This window comes from Solanum pennellii, chromosome 8, assembly GCF_001406875.1.
Source record: "Solanum pennellii chromosome 8, SPENNV200".
Lineage (NCBI taxonomy): Eukaryota > Viridiplantae > Streptophyta > Magnoliopsida > Solanales > Solanaceae > Solanum > Solanum pennellii.
In genome coordinates this window covers 34,921,642-34,944,254 of record NC_028644.1, presented here as the reverse complement: position 1 = coordinate 34,944,254, position 22,613 = coordinate 34,921,642, and positions in this window count along the sequence as shown.

Sequence of the window (22,613 nt, the reverse complement as noted above, 5' to 3'; positions counted from 1 at the left end):
AGTACGCCGTGTTACAATTTGATAATGACCTAATTTCTAGGGGGTATTCTAAAGTTTTGACAAAATTGGTATCAGAGCATAAGGTTATGAAGTAGTACTGAGGAATTAAAAAGTTTCAAAAAGCCACGTCTAGTAGAGTCTTGTTCATTGGTGTAAGTCGCGACACATCCATATAATATAGGGTATAAGATGATAGAATTTCCTTTCTTTTTTGCTCCTATGACGTGCCATAGAGATTAAAAGTTATGAGTGTCCTTTTATTATGATTTTCCTTCTGTTCCTAAGAAGATGAACACGAGGATGATACCAGTTAGGAGGGTTGAGCAGAATGATGTGAATGAGGGACTTCCTCCGCGAGGTGGACAAGTGCCACGAGGAGTGCAAGTTCCTCAAGGTCGTCAAGATGATCAGGTCCCTATTGTGAAAGGAGGTAAGGATGTTTGGATGATTCCCCCGGTAATGGCTAATGGGGAGATTAGAGAGGCTGTCATTACCCTAGCCTAGGCAATGACAACTCAAGTGAATAGAGACATTAGCCCTAAGATGAATTCTATAGAGACTACTATGACCCCTAAATTGAGGGATATTGTAAGGATGTATCCTCCTATCTTCCTTGGTTCTATGGTAGCAGAAGATCGACATGCTTAATTGGATGAGGTGTGTAAGATAATGCATGCAATGGGAGTGACTTCTTTGGAAAAAAGGGAGTTAGCTTAGTAAAAATTGAAAGATGGTTCTCAAGTATGGTTTAATCAATAGAAGGATAGTAGACCGGATGAATCGGGTCCCTTAGAGTGGAAAGAGTTTAACGAAGAACTTTCAGAAAGGTACTTTCCCTGTGAGAAGATGGAGGTTATGATTGAGGAATTTATACACCTTAGGCAAGGTCGCATGAGTGTTAAGGAGTATTCCTTAAAGTACATCCTATTATCTAAGTATGCTCCATCATTGGTGTCCAACCCTAGGGATGATATGAGTAGGTTCTTGACTAGTGTTTCGGATATTGTAATAGAGGAATGTCGTACAACCATGCTCCATGCTGACATGTCTCTGTGTTGTCTTATGGTGCAATCTCAATCCATTAAAGAGTCTAAACAAGGTAGGAGAAGTAGAGATGCTAAGAGTGGAAGAACTGATGACCAACTTCAAGCTACGGTTATGAAGAGGGATGCAAATCAAAATAGTTCTAGTGACCCTAGAGCTAATTATGAGAGAGGTGGTGTTTACCAGGTGGTTAAACCTACTTGTGCTACTTGGGCGAAGAAGAACTTTGAGAAGTGTCTAGCCGGTACTAGTGGGTGCTTTTGTTTTGGGAAGGTTGATCACAAGATGAGAGATTGTCCTAATATTGTGGCTAGAGATAGAGAGGACACACAAGTTCCTCCAAATGCTCCGTATGGTGGTGCTCAAAATAGGAACCACTTATATGCTCTCCGAGCCAAAAGAACAAAATTAGATGATGATTATGATATTGGTAAGTTATAGTTTTCTCTCTTTAGTTATATGAGTTCCTTCTATGTAGGGGAGTATGGTGAGTAGTAGAATGGTCATTCATTATCTCATCTCTTCTATTCAATTCAAGCTTGAGAGATATAGTGTCATAGTAGCATGTTGCATGTTGCATTTAATGTAGGAGTCTAGTTGAAATCGAATTTTGTTGATTCCTTGCATTGTGTATTTAATGATGTTATGAAAATGTTTTAAATTGAATTTATTTGGTTTTACCTATCATCTTGTCATGCTTCCATCCTAAATTACTTTAAGAGATGCATTTTTAATTTTTTTTTAAACATAAGCATGTTTCACTGTAAACAAACTTGTGATCATTGTAAAGACTAAGAATTTTTGAATAAATTGTTTTTTAATTAAAATGGTTATGATATCTTTAGACTTGTGTATATGAGCATCATAATATATAGAGAAGGAAGTTCCCTCTATATTAAATGAAAATGTGAGTCATATTGCATGATGAGTTGTAGAAGTAGTTTCTATTTTCTGGTTGTTTTTTGAGTTTCTTTGTTATGTCGAGTTGATGTTATTCCTGTCTATGTGTATAGTAATTTGTGTGCTATGGTTATTAACTGCTGTATTTGAGTCTTAACTCAAAAAATGTTCAAATGTTGCCAGTGCCATTCAAGGACGTTTATTGTCCAAGTGGATGAGATTGTAACGTCCCTAATAATGACCTAGGCTTATCTAGAGCCTAAAGAATTTGTAATGATGCTTTAAAGTCATAAAATTGTTAATAATGGTGTCCTTCAGCATCATATAAAATTTTGAAATTATCGGAGGTCAAACGTCCATTAACGTCAAATACGTTCGGAAACTGGTCTAAGTTAAACTAGTATGTCTAGTGTTTTGTAGTGATGTTTTGGAGAGATATGTGTGACTTGTCTTGGTAGGGTTGTGTCCCTTACTTAAAACATGTATATTATTGATATGATCATCTTTGTTTAGTAGGCTTAGGCACCATTGTCTTTTATGTGTATGGATGATTGTAGAATAAAAACGTACGATTGGTAGACCTATGATGGTTCCCTTCTATGCATGACTAATATGTGGAACCTTCTATATAGAAAGAAGGTTAAAAATGAGCTATCATTATAGGTCATTGAGTGGCAGCACAAGTGGACCCATATTTTGTTAGTGAATTAGGACTAGGTAATGACTAAGAGATGGTACCTTTTCATATGCCCCTTTTTATTAAACTTACTGTATGTGAACAGAGGCTAGCGCCTAGTTAATATTTTATGGTTTGTAGCTCTACTTAAGAAGGAGACTAGAGTATAATGTATCTCTAGTTGAGAATGAGACTATAGTGCACAAAATACCTTCATATTCCATAGCTAAGTGACTACATGGGATGTGTCCTAGTTCTACCCTTGGCAAGTAGAACACGCTCCATCGGACCAAGGATGTAGACATACATAACTTATCACTTTGCCGCAAAAAAATATTAGGGAAGAATTATTATAAGCTAGGATTATGGCATAATGATCCTATAGGGAACAGTTAAGCCCTAGTTTGTCTCACAACTTGATAAACACCAATAATTCACTCTTTCTACTTGTTTGATTTCACAACATTGCAACACTTTTGTTTCACAAAACACCCCCTTTAATTACTAGTTTACGGAAAGGACTTTACTAAATAGAGGTAATAGTACATTAAAGTTAAGTCTAAATCATTTTCCTCTTGGGATTGCCCACAACATAATAGTTTGGTTCTTTACTTGATACGACCGATGATACTTCATTAGGGAAGCATAATTTGAGTGTATCAGCTTAGCACGGACTGAACTATAGTGAGGAGTGTCCCTTCCAACATAGGGAAGGTAGGATCACTAATCTACTTTCAGATTGGAGCCTATAATACATGTAGGATAAAGATGGTCCCAACTATATCTCCTAGATCTTGAATTATGTTTTCCCCATAGGAATACTAGCTAGTGGATCCACGTAGTTACTATGTTCATGTTTTAGTACTACCTTGGAAAGTAGTCCGCCTTCTTTCAGTGTAGGGTTCCATGACACCGGATTCTACACTAGCTCATGTGGTCTATGTCAGTTAGGTAAGATTTTGCCAAATTTAAAATTAATTAAAGGAACGAACTCTATCTATGATAACATAAAGGGTCTAGCTTAGTCTAGGTTGGGGTATGACACTCTACCTAAACTTTGCACTAGTTATCCTTGCGGGGAGTCTTAAGAGGATGTTCTTATGCATGATTATGCTTATGATGATATATGTTATATAAATGATGAACTTGCACATTGTTGATACTATTTGTTGATTAGTCTCACTTATAAATATGTGTTGGTTTACATTGTAAGGGTAAGATGATATGTAGTTTAAAAATGCTATATTATGTAAAGTAGGATGTTTCTCATGATTCTTGTTGGGTTACTTGATTGAATAAGGTTATGGTGTTTTACTTTGTCATTGAACATATTACCTTGATAGGGGTTCATGGGTAATTGTCTTGCATTGTTTGTGAGGAAATGTAAATTTATTCATGCTTGTTGCTAGTAATACTTGATGATAAGTTTACTTGAATATATATTCAATTATATTATATGCATGACTGACTTTACTAGACTTGATGTTGTTGTCCTTGTAATGTACATGCGTATGACTAAATGAACATATCCTATTGGTTAGTATGGTATTGTTGAAAGAGCATAAAGGCTTTTAAATAAAAAGTGCATTGTTTATGAAATGTCCCTCTTACTTAGCATGTTTTCATGTATGTGTGTATATGGTCTCTTACTTAGTACAAGTGGCTAACTATCCCCATTTATTCCTTTTCCCTACCATTTTAGGTTTCGTACATTGAAGGGATTTTAAAGACTACATAGAAAAAGACTTGGATCTCTTGATCATCCAAGTATGGTAGGTCCTCAATTTTGAGAGCAATGCCACTATCTAGGTAATGGAGTTGTTTTTTTAGTTCAAGACTCCAGTAGCTCTTTCCTTTTCATTTAGTATGAAACATAGTATAGCCCATGTGAGACATTTTTACTTTTATGTATGGGTTATGCCCATGTTCTTACACTTTTATTAGATAGTTATGACATGAGAGGACTATTATGACTTTGTTATATTTTATATACTTATGTACTAGAAAATTAGAAGAGTAACTAATCTTCCTATACGAAGGGTCTATCTATACTCGATATATATATATTATGTGTATGTAGAGGTCTATTTAAGACTCCAAGTAGAAGTAACGAAAAGTTTTACATTTTACTGTGTTTTTGACCTATGAATGTAATGATTTAAGCTAATAGTCTAGTCTTAGTCCTCATAGAGGACGTAGACGCCGGTTACATCTAAGGGGTAAACTCGGATGTGAAAATCATTGTATCAAAGCATGAGGTTGAACATCTTTGAGTCGATGTCTCTCTCAACACGTCTATATATGTTTGTATTAATAATTTTTAGGCGTGCCTCACTTATTAATAGGAATCTATGTGATGCTTAGGAAAGTCTCACTTTTTTGTATATTGAATATCGTGCCACTAGAGTATACTTATTGTGTGCTTTCGCATCAAATCCTTTTATTTTGATTATTGGCAATGAATACTCGAAGGAATGCGGCACAAAGACTTGAACAAAAGATTGCCAACGCAGGAGTTCCTCCCTATGTTTATCAAGATCCTCCTCTTACTGATGATGTGAATGAAGACCAAGCCCCGGTAAATCCGATTACTCTGACGGATGAGAACATAAGGGTCTCTCTCTTCTAAACGTCCAAAGCCATTACTGCCCAAGAACAAGCCTTTACCACTTAAGCACAACCATGATGGCCCCATCTAATCGGGAGGTTGTACCCCGAGCACATCAAAAAGTTGCTACCATGGCCCTTCGTCTAAGGTATTTCACTCGGATGAAACCTCTTACATTCTACGATTCCATGGTTGAAGAAGACCCCCAAGAGTTCATTGATGAAATCTATAAGATCATAGATGTTATGGAGTTGTCTACTATTGAGAAGGCCAAGTTTGCCACTTATCAACTCAAGGATGTGGCTCAAGCATTGTATGTCCAATGGAGGGATAATAAGTCATTAAGGGGTAGACTGGTGACTTGGGAGGTGTTCAAGAAGGCTTTTCTTAATCGATTCTTTCCTAGGGAGAAGAGGGAATCTAAAGTTCTTGAGTTCATCAACCTTAGCCAAGGAGGTATGAGTGTACATGAATACTCATTGAAATTCAATAAATTGTCAAAATATGCTCCTTCTTTGGTTTTCGATCCTAGGGATGTATTTAGTCTTTTTGTGACAGGGATGTTTGATAATTTCATTTCTCATCTTATGGTGCATGCCTAATACGTTGAGGAGGGAAGGGCTAAGAGGAACAGTAGAGATGCTAAGAGGGAAATATCTTTTTATAGTGGTTTATAAAAAATATGCTTGAGATATAAGACAATCTTAGATTTATGAAGCGGGTTTCTAATCAAGTTCCTTCCAATTTCGTACGGCTAGTAATGATAGGGTGTTCAACCCTAAGCCTAAGAAGGGAACGAATACTAGTTCACCAACCAAGAATAAACTTGTGGAATGTGTGGCAAGAAGAATTATGGTGATTTCCGTAAGGGAACAAATAATTGCTTTTGTTATGGTAAAAGTTGGATCAATGATAGGGATTTCCCTAATGCGAGGGTTTAATACAATGGTAGTGGTGAAGCTCAAGCAATTGGTTCAAATGAGGCTCCTAAGAAGAACAACTTCTATGATCTCCACTCTAGGGGTGAGCAAGAGACATCTCATGACGTGGTAGACGGTATGTTTAAAGTCTTCTCTATTGATGTATATGCCTTACAAGATCTCGATGCTACTTTCTAATTTGTTACTCCTCTAGTAGCTAAAATTTGAAATTTTCCTTATATTTTGCATGAACCTTTTATAGTGTCTACTGCGAAATGTGAGTCAGTCGTTGGAAAAAAGGTGTATATTGATTGTAGTTGGAGGTTGGTTAAGTTTAACTTTCCAAATGAACGTGTTGTAGACTGGAAGGGGGGAAATTCTATTTGTAGAGGTCGTATAATCTCTTGTTTGAAGGCATGTAAAATGATCTCTAAAGGTTTTCTATATCATATGGTGAGGGTCAAGATTTAGACTCTGAAATTCATCCTATTGAGTCGGTCCACGTAGTGAGTGAATTTCCGGAGGTCCTTCCTAATGATCCTCCCGGTATTCCTCCCGAAGGGGAAATTGATTTTTGTATTGACTTTTTACTAGATACAAATCGCATTTCTATTCCTTTTTATCAGATGGCTCTGGCCGAATTGAAAGAGTAGAAGGCTCAACTCAAATATCTACTAGACAAAGGCTTCATTAGACATAGTATTTCTCCATTGGGTGCTCCGATTTTTTTTGTGAAGCAGAAGGATGTGTCTTTAGGAATGTGCATTGATGATCGCCAACTCAACAAAGTCATTTTTAAGAAAAAGTATCCTCTTCCTTGGATTGACGACTTGTTTGATCAACTCCAAGGGGAAAGCTACTTTTCAAAGATTGACTTGAGATCGAGGTATGACCAATTTATAGTGAGAGGTGAGGATATACCAAAAACGGTATTTAGACTAGATTTATTCACTATGAGTTCTTAGTAATTTCGTTTTGTCTCACTAATGGTCTGGAGACATTCATGGACATAATGTATAAGGTGTTTCAAAGTTACCTATATTCATTCCTCGTTGTGTTTATTGATGAAATCATGGTTTATTCGAAAAATGAGAGTGATAACATGAACCATTTATAAAAACCCTAAAAAATGGTTATGCTTAGTAATGCTTAATGTGTCTAGAATGCCTATGATTAGACCGGGTTCACATGGATTGATGCGCGTAGAACCACACCTTTGAACCCGTGCAACAACAAAGAAAACCAACATGGTGAGTTATTTGAGCTAAGAAAAGTTTTGTGCAGCCATGTAGGGCACCCGAATATGAAGATCTACACGGTTAAGTCTTAACCGGCCTTGAAAAGGGTTAATCTTATGTTTTGAGGGTCTAGGGGTAAAATGGTCTTTTTCCAGGTTAAGGGTAGTATCGTAATTACCCTATATATTTAATTAATTATTTAATTTGGTGAATTAATTAAATTAACTAATATTTAAATGCTGATTTAAGAAAAAGAAAAATCATATTTTTTTTATTAATTATTATGTATTAACTATTATTCAATCTAATTTGACTAAGTCTTGCCTAAAAGTCCTAGTTCTAAGGGAACACTACCTCACCTCTCTATTTCACGTTTATCTCCCTCTCTTCAAACACTCTCTCACAATTTCACTTTCTTTCTGGTTACTAAAAAGAAAATAAAACAAAAACCTAAAGTTCTTCACACTTGAAGAACTTACAAAGAAGTACAAACGACAAATAATTTCAAAACATAAAGCAAAAAGGTAATTCCTCCTCGGGTAAAGTGGGGCATTGGTTTATTGGTGGATTTGGCAGCACTTTGAAGGTGTTGAAAGCTAAAACAAGGTATGGGTTTCTTTCCTTGGTCCTTTTCCCAAGAGACACTTATGTCTCAAATTAAACTACACCAAAAACAAGGGTTGTTCCCCATAACATGCCTGACAGTAGTTCCCAATGATCTTAGGTTGGTATGTATGCTACTATATTAGTGTGTAATGTGATGTTTGTGATGAATATGTTCATGAAACTGTGTTCGAAACTTTATGACTGATAATTTATGTCTTCCAAAATTTTGTGAAAAATTATGTGTGTGCAATGTGTAAGGCGTGACATATACTTTCGGTTTGAGTTCGAAAAAGACATGTTTTATTGTTGTATTTAAAGTGCATAAACTTGTATAAATCGTGATGTTCATATGAGGTATAAATGTGGCTGATTTGAGTGGAAAACTCTAAGCTAAACGTACATATGAAACTACACTTAAAAAAACATGCTAAATGATTCACGAAATGCCTTAAGATTTAACGTATAATTCTTGATAAAAATTAGCTTAAAACGTAACACAATTTCCACCACCTTGTTGGTTAGTTTCAACCAAGCAATGTTCTACAATATGCAATGTAAAATGAATGTAAAATATGTGAGGTCTCTAAGGATTGAACCCGAGACCTCACCATATTAAAATCAATAAAAAAATGTAAGTAAGGAAATATGATTAAGGGGAATCGAAATAGGGTGCCTTAGCCGATTGTCATACTTGAAAATTAATATAAATAAGTTAGAGGAGTGGGGTTCGACCCCACAACCTCTCGGTCAAACATGAGAATAAGGAGAAAGTTGAAAATAAATAAATAAATGGGAGGAGTGGGTTTCAATTCCACAACCTGTCAATCGAATGAGGAGACAAGGAGAAAGTAATTAAAATAATAAGAGGAGAGGAGTGGGATTCGTACCCACATCCTCTCGGCCAACACAAAAGGAGTTAACTAAAAAGAAAAATAAAGAAATGTTCTTGTGGGGGTTCGATCTCGGGTCCTCTAATGCCTAAACGTTCGTGAAGTGAGGGAAAGTAAAAAGGAAGGAAAAACAATGTTAGTGAGGTGATTCAAAATCAGGTCCCCAAGATGAGGGTGAAGATTAGGAAAAAGCAAAAATAAATAAAAACGCAAGTGTTCTCCAAGGGATTCGAAATTGGGTTCCCCTGCCCAATTCCGTATTGTAACATAAGTAATACATGAATAAATGTTCAAAAGAATTTTTCCAACATAGATCGTAATCGAGCTCTTTGAATACATACAAGAATCATAAGCCTTGTAACACATGATGTTAGGAAGATACTAATCACTTAAACACACTATGCGTTAGAATTTAAATTTTGCTCGTTGGCTTGTTTTGAGTCATGTTGTGCAGTTTAATATAGTGAGTCTTGTTAAAGTATATGAAGCATGTTGTTAGTTGAATTTTGATACATTTGACTCTTAAATGATATGTTGAGCTCTTGTTGTTATGAGAAGGATATTCCACATAATGTAATGTTGAGCCTTATGTTTGGTAATTGAAGTTTTAAATTGCCTTGTGTAATTGATATGGGTGATGTTATTGAGTATTGTTGTTGGTTGGGCTGCTAGTCTTGACTCACTTCCTTCAATATGTTTTAGTGTCATTCGTGGACGAAAGTGTTAGTCGACAGATGGAATCGATGCCACGTCGATCCACACATGTTTCGTCGATGGCCTTTCGTGGATCCACACTTCCCAACCAATGTTTGACTCCAAACACTATGTAATATTCTTATACGAAGGGTCTATATATAATCGATATATATATATATATTTATATATATATATATATTTATATTTGTGTGTGTCTGTGTAGAGGTCTATGTAGAACTCTAAGTAGAAATAATTAAAAGTTTTATGTTTTCTTACGTTTTTCACCTATCAATTTAATGATGTCATCTGAAAGGCTTGTCTTAGTCTTCAAAGAGGACGATGACGCCGGTTACATCTAGGGGGGAAACGAGATATGACATTAACTCTCCATGTGAAAGGTTACTTATAGATGAAGTATCACAATACATTTATTTACATGAAAACGTCTAAATCTTGATGAAGAATCCATGGAAATCCAAGTACCAAACTATTCTCTAGATTCACCATTAATGGAAGTGCTATAGAGAATATGTTTAGAGAGAGAGGTTTGATTTTGAATGGAGGATTGGGTATGGGCTATTCACGTTTTTAATAAACCTAAAATACCCTAAAATATCCAAATAAACATTCTAGGTTCAGGTTAGAATGTGGGAAGAATTTCTTTCACGATCGCAATCTAAACCTCAGACGAGACCGGCATTATTGACCTCTCAGAGGTCATAGACAAGCCTACATACCTCATTCTTTCTTTATCTAGGTTAATTTTAGAGGAAACTTTTAACTTTTGTTTTCGTATTTCATGCTTAACATTTTAAACTTAACATCATTTGCGTTCACAAATCAACAATCTATTATAGAGATGATCCAATGAAAGAAACAGTTCCTAATTGTATTGAATGTATTATTCCCAAAACGGCACCAATAGAAGGTCTGAAATGAAAGTGGAAATAAACACTAGTGGAACATGCCCCACTAGCTAAAGACTACATCTAAGCTAGATAATAACGATAGACATCCTCGAACGCATGAGGTCCTACCAAGTCCGGATGAAAGCTCGACGTCCGGATAGCTGCAACGTCAACCCATAAGCTCTAGCACCCACCTGTGCCAATACCTAAAAATATAGAGTTGTATGGGATTAGTACACACTTGTACTAACTATGGGTATATTCAAGCACACACCAAGGACATGCATGAGTAAGAATAGTTCTTTCCTAACAACATGATTTATAGAAAGTCATGTCTATAGACTTTTAAAATTTGGACTAGGAAAGTTAGTGGACCTACCAAATTTTGATAAGGAAAGTCAGTGGACTTGCAAAATTGATCAGAAATCATGCGATGAGAGTTACGTGCATCATCATAGGTATCATATTGCACACAATACATAATGTATTACACATAGAATATAACATATTGCATATAATACATAACATATTGCGTCTACCACATAAAATCTTTCATATCATTCATTCATACGCTATGAGACTTTTGTATAATGGACTTGACATCAAGATTTTCAAAAAATGAGGGCTCAACATACGGGACCTCAACTAGGGAGCTTTCTTTATCCAACACATAGTCTGCTTCATTCATTCAAACGAACTTCACTTCATACAGTCATAAGATAATCTAGACACAAGTTATACCTAAGATGTAGTTTAAGACATTCATCGGGTTCATTGTGCAATAATCAAGAAAGACCTAGTGTCATTACTTAAGTCTAGCTTACCTCTTGATCATCCTATCCAAATATCTTTGGTATCGTTAATTTCATTATGTGCATCATTTTAGGCTGGCCTCATTCATTTATTTGGGAAATTTAACTTTAACCGACATAGATCATGGGAGCATCATGAAATACACTGTCTCCCCCACACCAAAACGATGTGGAATCACCACCCAAAGTGACCCAAAACATGCTACCATACATGGGAATTGAACCCTCCCAGATCCTTATATTGGCAGTATATGTTCGAAGATTAGGAGATCTAAGTAGACCCATGCCTAGCAATGCCATACATTCTAATCTCATGAGAGTTACGTGAATCTCTTCCCTTCACGAAAGAAGATATCACCGCTCATCGCTAGTCTATCGGTGATCAGTATAATGTTCCAGTACATTAAACCATACATCATGGAAGCTGGATTCTAGTATGAGGACATGATAGCTCAATAGCTGATTTCTCATCTCATCATTTGTATTGAGTGTGCTAATCTCAATACTTTAATTAGACTGTTCATAGAGACTAATCTTTAAATTAACTTTATATTCTCATAAGTGAGTACGTTTTGGTAACATTTACTCAGGCTAATTTAAGATTACTCTCATCTTTTACATTAGCATCATATCATGTTGTCACCTCAATCATTAGTATTATCATATTTGCTCTTCATAATTAGTCATCCCTTTATACTTGAATGTTCATTTAATAATATGCCAATGCACTTGGTCATTTATTGTGTTTCACACTGATACTTAATTCTTCTAGGGTATCATCATTTCATTGTTCATATCATCAATTCATTACATACATCTTAGATTCACTTACTTCAAACGTATGCTAGACATAATGGTCTATACATACAAGCCATGAGGCTTCAATCATAATTCGTTTAAGTTATTCATATAATCTTAAGATTATGTGGTACAAGACTTATTCATATTGTATGTAAGCAAAGATCTCGATTCCGATCTATGTAGGTAGCATTATTCTTGGGCAAGGGAAACCGGTTTCGAATCCCTTGGACAACAATTAGATTTTTCATTTATTTTATTGTTTTCCACACGGCTTGGGTATCCAAGATAAAACCACAATGCCTTCATTTTCTTTTAATTTTATTTCTTTATATATTTTTTTTGTTTACCGAGGGGTTGTGGGATTGAACACCCAGAGCCCCTTTTATTTTAATTTCTTTTCCCATGACTTTATAAAGTTTACAATTATGTTATGGGATCAAACCTCAAATCCTCACTTTATTTTTCTTTTAATTCTCCTTTTCTTCCTAGAGTTCGTGGGTTCTATTACCACTACTCACACTTATTTTCTTTTCATTATTTCCTTAAGCTTGACCGAGAGGTTGTGGTTTCGAATCCCACTCCTCTCATTTCTTATTCTTTTCATTTATTCCTTAAGCTTGACCGAGAGGTTGTGGGTTAGAATCCCACTCCTCTCATTTCTTATTTTCATACTTTATTTTTCAACCAGGAGCATGGTCTGGTTCCCCCGTACCACATTGTTTTTTACTTCTTTATTTCCACAACTTTTTTCGTGGTGAGGTCATAGGTTCGACCCTCAGTGACCTCACTAGTTTTTCTTCGCTTTTCATGACATTTTAAACAACATAAATTGGATGAAATTAATCAACAAGGTGCTTGAAATTTGAGTTACATTTTCAGCTTCTTTTCCATTCCAATATTAGATAGTACTTAGGGGAATTTCATAGTTCATTTAGAACATTTTAGTTGTGTTTCATGGATTCGTTTAGACAAGAGATTTTCACTCAAATCATCCATATTTCATCTCATATGAAAATGACGATTTACATAAACATGTGTACATGAAATACAAAGAACTAACATGCCATTTAAATTCCTACACCGTTACCAATAGCCACGACAATACACCGAAACGCTCGTAGTCACATTTTTAGAAAACAAAGACATAAGTCACATAATTCCGAACATACATATAAAAATATGAGCATCACTAAAACACGTTTTATCCTATTTTTCTACCAGCAAGCATAACAAACCTAAGATTCAATGTGAACTAGTGACAGGGACATGCAACGGGGAAACAACCCTAGTTTTCAGACAGAATATACTAAACCTTAAGGGGTCTATTTGGAAAGGGACCAATAGAGAAGAGTACCCATACCTTTTATGACGTTCAAACCTTGAAGTTGCTACCCAAACATTCTCCAACATTCTCGTCCAAAACAATGTTTCAACCCCAAACTTTCTACGGAAAACCATCCCTTTTCTTACTGTACTTTGCTTACCGTTTGATTTTATTTTTTCGTTATATGTTCTTCAACTGTGAAGAAATGTTTTAAATTTTTTATTCTTGTACGTTCTTTTGGCAGAGAGAACGTGAAATAAAATGATAGAGACGTGATAGAGACATGAGCTTCAGAGCTGATAGTTTTCATAGGCTTGGAAGTCTAGTTGAGGACTTAGTCAAATAAGGTTTTATTAAATGGTAAAAATCTGATTTCCATTTTATTTTAAAACAGACAATATACAATAAATATTAACGAATTATATTAATTTACCAACTTAAGTAAAAAAAAACAATTTAAATCATCGCATCCATGTAGGTTCGAACCCGGGAAGAGCAAGACTTCACTCTAAGTGCCAATTTTTGGCCCTCTCTCCCCAAAATTCCCCTCCACCTTATAAATTAAATAATTAATTATATGTTTAGGGTAATTACATTACTATCCTTATCTTTGAAAAGACCAATTTACCCCTAGACCCTCCAAACTTAAGATTTCCCCTTTTTATGTTCGGTAAAGACTCATATGAGTAAATCTTAATAATTGGGTTCCCTACGTGGATGGACCCCACCTTTCCTAGATCAACAAACTTCCCAAGTTAGTTGGCATAACTGTCGTAAGGGTTCAGAGGTTTGGTTCTATGTGCCTCAATCCGTGTGAACCAGATTTAATCGTAGGCATTCTAGGCACATTAAGTATTATTTAGCGTATCGATTTTTAGGGTTGTTACATTATCCCCCCCCTTAGGAACATACGTCCCCGATTGACACTACTAACTATTTCACGTAATGCCAATCCGATAATAACATTCTTACTAGACACAATCAAGCAATAACAACAAAGAATGGAGAGATGAGGAAACTTAGACTTAAGAGTAGGAAGTCTAACCTCAAGAGCTGAAAGGATGGGGGTAGCGGGATCTAATATCAGCCTCGGCCTCCCACGTAGCACCCTCAACAAGGCGATTCGTCCACAATACCTTCACTGTGGAAATCTCATTGTTCCTCACCGCTTGACCAGTCTTTCTTAAATCTCAAGAAGTACATCCTCATAGGACAAATTTTCATCAACCCCCAAACCTTCACCAGGTAGAATCGATGCTGGATCACCTAGGTATTCTTTAACATAGAGACATGAAAGACTGGATGAATAGAAGCTAGTTACGCTCTCATATGGCCCAACATACCTCGGACTCAACTTCTCTTTCCTGCCAAACCTCATCACCACGTTCATAGGTGAAATTTTCAAAGAGACCTTGTCATCAACATCCAACTCTAAGGGCCGTTTTCTATTGTCTGCATAAAACTTTTGCCTACTGTAAGAAGTAGCCAACCTATCCCTCATTACCCTGACCTTCTATAAGGCCTCATGAATGATCTCTGGAGCCAAGATATATGACTGTCCAACCTCGAACAGTCAAACTAGAGACCTACATCTCCTACTATACAATACCTAAAATGGTGCCATCCCAATGCATGAGTGATAGCTATAATTATATGAGAAATCTATCAAAGGCAGATGGTCATCCCAGCTACCCTTGAAGTCAATCACACATGCCCTCAATGTATCCTCCATTCTATGATGGTGCGCTTTGCCTTCCCATCAGTCTTAGGATGAAAGAAAGTCCTAAGCTTCACCTGTGTGCCTAAGCACTTCTAGAACGATCTCTAGAAATGTGATGTGAATTGAGCTCCTCTATCTGAAATGATAGACAAAGGAATCCCATGCCATGTCACAATCACATCAATGTAAAGTCTGGCATAACCCTCAACTCTGTAAGTAGACTTCAAAGGAATAAAGTGGGTAGACTAAGTCATCCTTTCCAAAATAACCCATATGGAGTCATGATGTCTCCTAGTCTTAGGAAGAACAACCACGAAGTTCATATTAATGGCCTCCCATTTCCAAGTCTGAACCTCAATAATTTGGTTAAAAGCACCAGGCTTAATATGTTCTGCCTTAACATGTTGACAATTAAGACATTTGACCACAAATTCAACAATATCCTTCTTCATTCCATCCCACCAATAGGTCTTGTTAAGGTCATGATACATCTTGGTGGAACCAGGATGTATGGAATATCTAGAAGCATGACCTCTACAATGATTCTTATTCGCATATCATCAACATCATATAAACACAGCCTGTCCTGGTACCCAAGTATGTCGTCATCTCCAAAAGCAAAAAACTCATTAATCTTAACCAACATTGAGTCCTTCATCTCCATCAACACCGGAACAAGATGTTGACCCTTCTTGACTTCAACAACTAAGGATTATTCAGAACTAGGATGAATTGAAACACCCCCACTAGTAGAGTAAGCTAATCGTACACCCAGTCTGGCCAGTCTATGTATATCTTTCCCAAAATCCTTCTTCCCATCCTCAATGTGGGTTGTAATTCCCATGCTCATCCTACTCAAAGCATTAGCTACAACATTAGCTTTAGCGGGATGGTAGTGAACATTCAAGTAATAGTCCTTCAACAGCTCCAACCATCTCCGCTGACGTAAATTAAACTCTATTTGTGTGAACACGTATAGGAGACTATTGTGGTATGTGAACACATCCAAAAGCACCCCATACAAGTAGTGCCTCCACAACTTCATTGCAAACAACACAACTGCCAACTCCATGTATTGAGTGGGATAATTTTTTTCATGGACCTTGAGCTATTTGGACGCATAAGCTATCACTTTACCACCCTGAATAAGAACACAAACCAAACCAACCCTAGATGCATAAAATACACTGTGTAATTCTCACCATACTAAGGAAAAGTAAGCACCGGGGTTGAAGTGAGTCTATCCTTCAGCTACTGGAAACTCTTCTCACAAGCCTCCATTCATTCAAATTGTCCTTCTTCTTAGTCAAAGTTGGCAGTCAGGCAGCAATGGAACAAAATCCCTCCACAAAACTGCGATAATAACTAGCCTATCCCATGAAGCTATGAATATCTGTGGGAGTAAGAGGTTTTGGCCAATTCATAACAGCTTCAGTCTTCCTGGGATCCATCTCTTCAACTTTTTCGTATACAACATGACCTTGGAAGGTCACTGATCAAAGCCAAAATTTGCACTTGCTGAATTTGGCATAAAACTATTGTTGTCTAAACACCGGCAAGGATAGTCTTAAATGTTGTTTATGCTCTCTTTTGTCTTAGAGTAGATGAGAATGTCATCAATGAATACTATGACGAAAGAGTCAAGGTATTCATGGAAGACCTTGTTCATGAGATCCATAAATGAAGCAGGTGCATTCATGAAACCAAATGACATAACTACGAAATCATAGTTACCACAATGGGTACGAAAGGCTGTATTTGGGATATCTCCATCCCTAACCCTGAGCTAATTGTACCCTGAACGAAGATCAATCTTCGAGTTGAAACTAGACCCTTGGAGGTTGTCGAACAAGTCATCTATTGTGGAAAGTTGATACTTATAATTGATAGTTACTTTGTTGAGCTGCTGATAATCGATACACATTTAAGGGTTCCATCCTTTTTTTTTCCACAAACAACACTTGAGCACCCTAATGGGATATGCTTGGTTGAATGAAACCCTTATTAGTGAGATCTTTTTACTGCAGCTCCAAGTCTTTGAGTTCCTCTTGAGCCATTCTGTAAGGAGGAATTAAATTTTTTTTTAGTATCGGGTTCTAGGTCGACACAAAAGTCAATCTCTCGAGGGGGAGGAACTCCAGGAAAATCATAAGGAAATACATCTTATAACTCATTCACTACAGGCACTAAGTTTATGGAAGGAATGTCAAGATGTAAATCATTAACACAGACAAGATTACACAATAACCCATTAGAATTCATTTTATTTGATTTAAGATTTGAAATTAAGGGATTAGGATGACTCGAGTTGTACCCCTCTATGACTAGATCTTCTTCGTTAGGGAAACGAAATCTCAAAACGATATTATGACAATCAATGCAAGCATAACAACTATGTACCTAGTCCATACCATTAATAATATCAAATTCATGCATTTGTAACTCAACCAAGTCTGCACACATACTCTTACCACAAACAACTATTGGGCAATCTTTGTATACTCTATCAGTTCTTACATTCTCTCCTAAAGGTGTATAACCAATATATAATCATGCAAAACTTCAGGAAATATCACAAAAGTGAGAGCAAGCAATATAAGATACAGAGAAAAAAGTAGACCCTAGATAAAGTGAATCATAAATAGATGTTGAGAATACTTGCAGCATACCTGTGACTACATAAGCGGACTTCTCCTGCTCCTGCCCGCCCATAAGGTTGTAGAACCTGTTCCTCTAAGGAGGTTCGGCTGCTGCTGCATCCTGTCGATTAGGCCTAGGCTGAGCATTACCTCTAGCCTGACCTCTTTTCCGTGGGTAGTGCTTAACCATGTGCCCGTTGTTACCGCAACCGAAGTAGGCATTAGTGCCTTTCTGCACTCTCCAATGTGAGCACGACCACACTTATCACAATCTTTTCTGCGATGCTGCATTTCACCTCCATTGCCCCTCTTGGTCTTGGGTCTGTCTCCTCTAGGTGTTGCACTCCTCTAAAAATTAGAGTTCCGTAAACTCTGTTGCCTTTTTGTTTTAATCTTGGCTACTCACGCAAGTCAAAGTTATTCCTTTTGCCCACATTGCTAGGACATGCCTAATAACGAGGCTTAAACCTCCTAGCATAGAGAATGCCTCTCTTCATTCATTTTCCTCTACCTACTTTACATGCACCATCAACCTGGAGATGTCCATGTTATTGTATAGCATCGCAGACCGACACTCCTCTAAATCTCCGTTGAATCCTGTGAGGAACCAAGTAAATTAATCCCTATGATTAGATATAAGTGAAGTAACATACCTTGAAAGCTTAAAAAACTTCATGGAATACTCCCTGACTGTCATGGATCCCTTTTTAAGGTTGATGAATTCCTCAACCTTGGCCTCTATCCTCTCACTGCAAAAGAATTTCACCAGAAAATGTTGTCTCAAACAACTCCCAAGTGACTGAAACTCTGCCCAAAACCCGGCTATCTTTCCAAATCTTGCACCAAGTCTGTGCAACATTGTTGAGTTTATAGGAAACCAACTCTGCTTTCTCACTATCTTTGGCCCCCATAGCCACTAAGATCTTATGAAGATCATCCACAAACACATGAGGATCCTCCGAAGTCGTAGATCCTGTGAAAATAGGAGGAGTCATCCCCTTGAAGTCCTTTAACCTACAAGCATTGGTGCTGGCAGGTGGCTTCTTCATTGGAACACTTTCTTGCTCAGCCTGGGCTATTATAGCCTTTGCTTGTAAGGTTATTGCTTGGGCCATCTGTACCAGGGCTATCCTTACTTCTCCATCTCTCAACCTTGCTAGTTTAACATGAATCTCCATTTCAACAAGTGGAGCCTGGGGAGGAACTTGGTTGCCCCCAGCAAATGCATCTCCTCCTTGTGCTAATTTTTTTGAAAAATTAGAATTAATTGTAGATATGCTCATAACACCAAGAAATCAGACATTAGAGATGGCACAATAAGATAAGAAAGAGGGAATTTCCTCCATATGATGAATTCTCTAATTCAGGATAGTCTTGCACTTCACTACCACTACTTAGAAAATACTCAGTGTAGTTGATGTGAATTTATTATCCTCGGAATTAAACCTAGTTCTCTGATACACACTTTGTCACGATCGGAATCTAGACCCTAGATGAGAACGGTGTCGTTGACCTCTCAGAAGTCGCAAAACACCCTACATTCAATAATCTTACTTCATCTACGTTATTTTTAGCAAAACATTTGAAATTTTTGTTTTATTATTTAATAATAAAATTTTAAACATAACATCAAAGGCATTCACAAATCAACCATATAATATACAGTTGATCGAATGAAAGAAACATTTTATAATTGCATTAAACGTATTTTTGCAAAAACAACACTCATATAATGTTTGAAATTAATTGGGAAAGAAGAACTATTGGAACATGCTACACTAGATAAAGCCTACATCTAAGCATGATAATAACTTTCATGACTCAGATTCTGGATTCCGAATCTCAAATGGCATCGTTAACCTCTTAGAGGTCGCAGACAAGCCTCATCTTGCATTCATCACATTCATATGGTTGTTTTTAGCGGAAAATTTAAAACTTTTAAACGTATGAAGTATACATATACTTCATATAGTTATTCCATAAATTCATCATATACAAAGCTAAATATAAATATAACAACCATCTATGAATACAATCTATTTGATATAGAATAAAAATATATCATAAATATGTTTGCCAAATAAAGTCATATTACAAAAGTTTAAAAATTCGAAGTACAAAAGAAAATTTAGGGACAACATCCTTTAGATTTTTCTAAAACTAAGGGTGGACTAAAACTGTAGCATCCTCTAAATCAAGAGGACCTATCAAATGGTCTGGAGAAACTCTTATGTCCAAACCATTGCACGAGTAGTCAATTTGTTCCTTAACCTGCATCTATAAAATAGTAAATAGTAGGGGTTAGTACCCCACTTGTACTAAGTATGGGTGTATGCACACATACACCTAAGTCAATGCATGATCAAAGAAAGCTCTTCCTAAAAAACATGCTATTTCTGGAAAGCCTCGTGACTAAACTTCCCTAAGTCATTAGATGTGAATTGATGTATGAATATGATGTATTTTAATACATTCCAATCACACAACTAATTTTCTATATGATCAAAAAACATTAGTATCATCCACATAATTTTAGAACAACTCGTGCTAATATTTTGAAATTTGATAGTCCAAACTTGAGAGCCCTATTTTTGACACTTAGATTATTTTTCAATTTTTTTCTTCTTCTTGATATTTAGTTTAAGGATCTCCTTTAATCATATTTTTAACTTACAAGTGCAACGGTTCATTGTAGTCCGCTACCTACAATGAATCGATAAAGCAATTCACTAGACGAAGGAAATGATGTGGCTACTCTACTTTAGATTCTTCATTCTTATTTTCTTTGTGTATGATTATATATATATGCCAATATTTATTGGCTATGCCCCTTCTTTAGTGGATTCATATTCCATGCTCCATTATTGGCTACCTTACTTACAAGATAAATATTTCATTTTTAAATTGGGTATCAATGTATCTTTATTGGCTATGTCCATTAATTGGTTATTAACCCTGTTTATATACCTTGAGGCATCTATTCATACTCCAATATTGGCACAAGCCTTAGTTTATTTTTCTGTCCTTTTATTCTTGTTGTTGTGTAGTTCAATAATTCTTTTTATGCTATGTTTTACTTATTACTTACAAGTGCAACTATTCATTGTAATCCCATACCGACAATGAATCAAGTAAGTAATCCAAGGACCAAGGAATGATTTCCCTACCTTATAGTGAGTCATTCTTTACACTAATATGCATTAACTTTCATAAGCAATTCTCTATTGATCATTCCATTGATTTCATAACTTTCATGTTTTATATATTATACATTTCATATGCACGAAACTTTGCAATCGTTTATGTAATATTAAGACTTATCAAGTGAGGTCCCAACATATGGGACCTCAACTCGAGGGCATTCTTTAGCAAACACACAGACTTCTTCATTCGTTCATTCATACTTCACATTATTCATTTCATTCATTGGTAGGCTTATTTAAACACAATATATACCTAGGATGAAGTTTAACACTTTCATCGGGATCATGAAGTGAAATGACCAAGAATGACCTAATGTCATTGCTTGAATCTTATTTCACCTCCTGATTGTCTTGCACAAAACTCCTTAGGTATCGGTCATTTAATAATAATTAATACTTTGAGCCTGGCCTCATTCATTCTTTGGGAACTTTAATTTTAGCCGACAGAGATCATGTGACCATCATGAAATCTATGTCTGCCCCACACCGTAAAGAGGTAGAATCACCGACCAAAGTGACCCGATCATGCTAACATAGATAAGGAGTCGAACCCTGCTAGATCCCTATATTGGCAGTATATGTTCAAATACTAGGAGATATAAGGAGACCCATACCTGGCATGGCGAACAGTCTCATCTCATGAGAGTTACGTGAACCTACGCCCTTCCCAAAGGAAGGCCTCACAACTCATAGCTAGCTTATCAATGCTCTGTATAAAGTTTTATTACAATCAAATCATACATCATAGAAGGTTGCTTGTAGCATGAGGCAGTCATACCTCATTGGATGATTTGTCAACTCTTCTTTACGTATTAAGTGTGGATTGTCCTTACACTTACATATAAAATGTGATTGAGATTTATTTACTCTTTTCGATGACTTGTCATCCTTACTTTACATTGATTAAATGTGAATTTTCCTTACATATCATCCTTATTTTACATTGATGAATGTGAATTGTCCTTACATATCATCCTTAGGTGTTAATGAGACTGGTATCACACATTCTAACACCTTCGTACGTGAGTAATATTTTAACATAGTAGCTTAGGTGTAAGTTAATCTTTTCACAGTTCCTTTAACACCATTCTTGTAACTTACTGAATTTAGAAGCCTTTATTTATGTTATAACTCACGTAACTTACTTACTTTAGTTTATTAGATTCATATCATTGATTATGGACGATGAACACTTCATTCAATGAGTTTCATGAGTTCATATGTCATTCACTTGGAGCATGTTGGGAGTTGTCCCATGAATGGTGTGCCCTTAGTTACGGATTCATTAAATTACTTTAGATGTGCTTATTCATTTGGCATTCCAAAATTTTAGTTACATAAGATAGTATAGGGTATGTTTGGACTTGTCCCATTGATTGACATACCCTTAGTATGGATTCATCTTGTTTTGTTGGTCATGCTTTATTTGACATTGCATTATATTGAGCACAGAACATAGGTGTAAATTTAGTATTGGCCTAGAAAATTTGGAAATGACTTCATCGCCAATTTATTGGCATAAGCCATACATTTATTCAAATATAGTTTCATGAGATTCTCATTAGCCAATTTTTCCATCATCATTTAAAAGAAATAATATAAGTCAATTCAATTCAACTTTTGGGCGT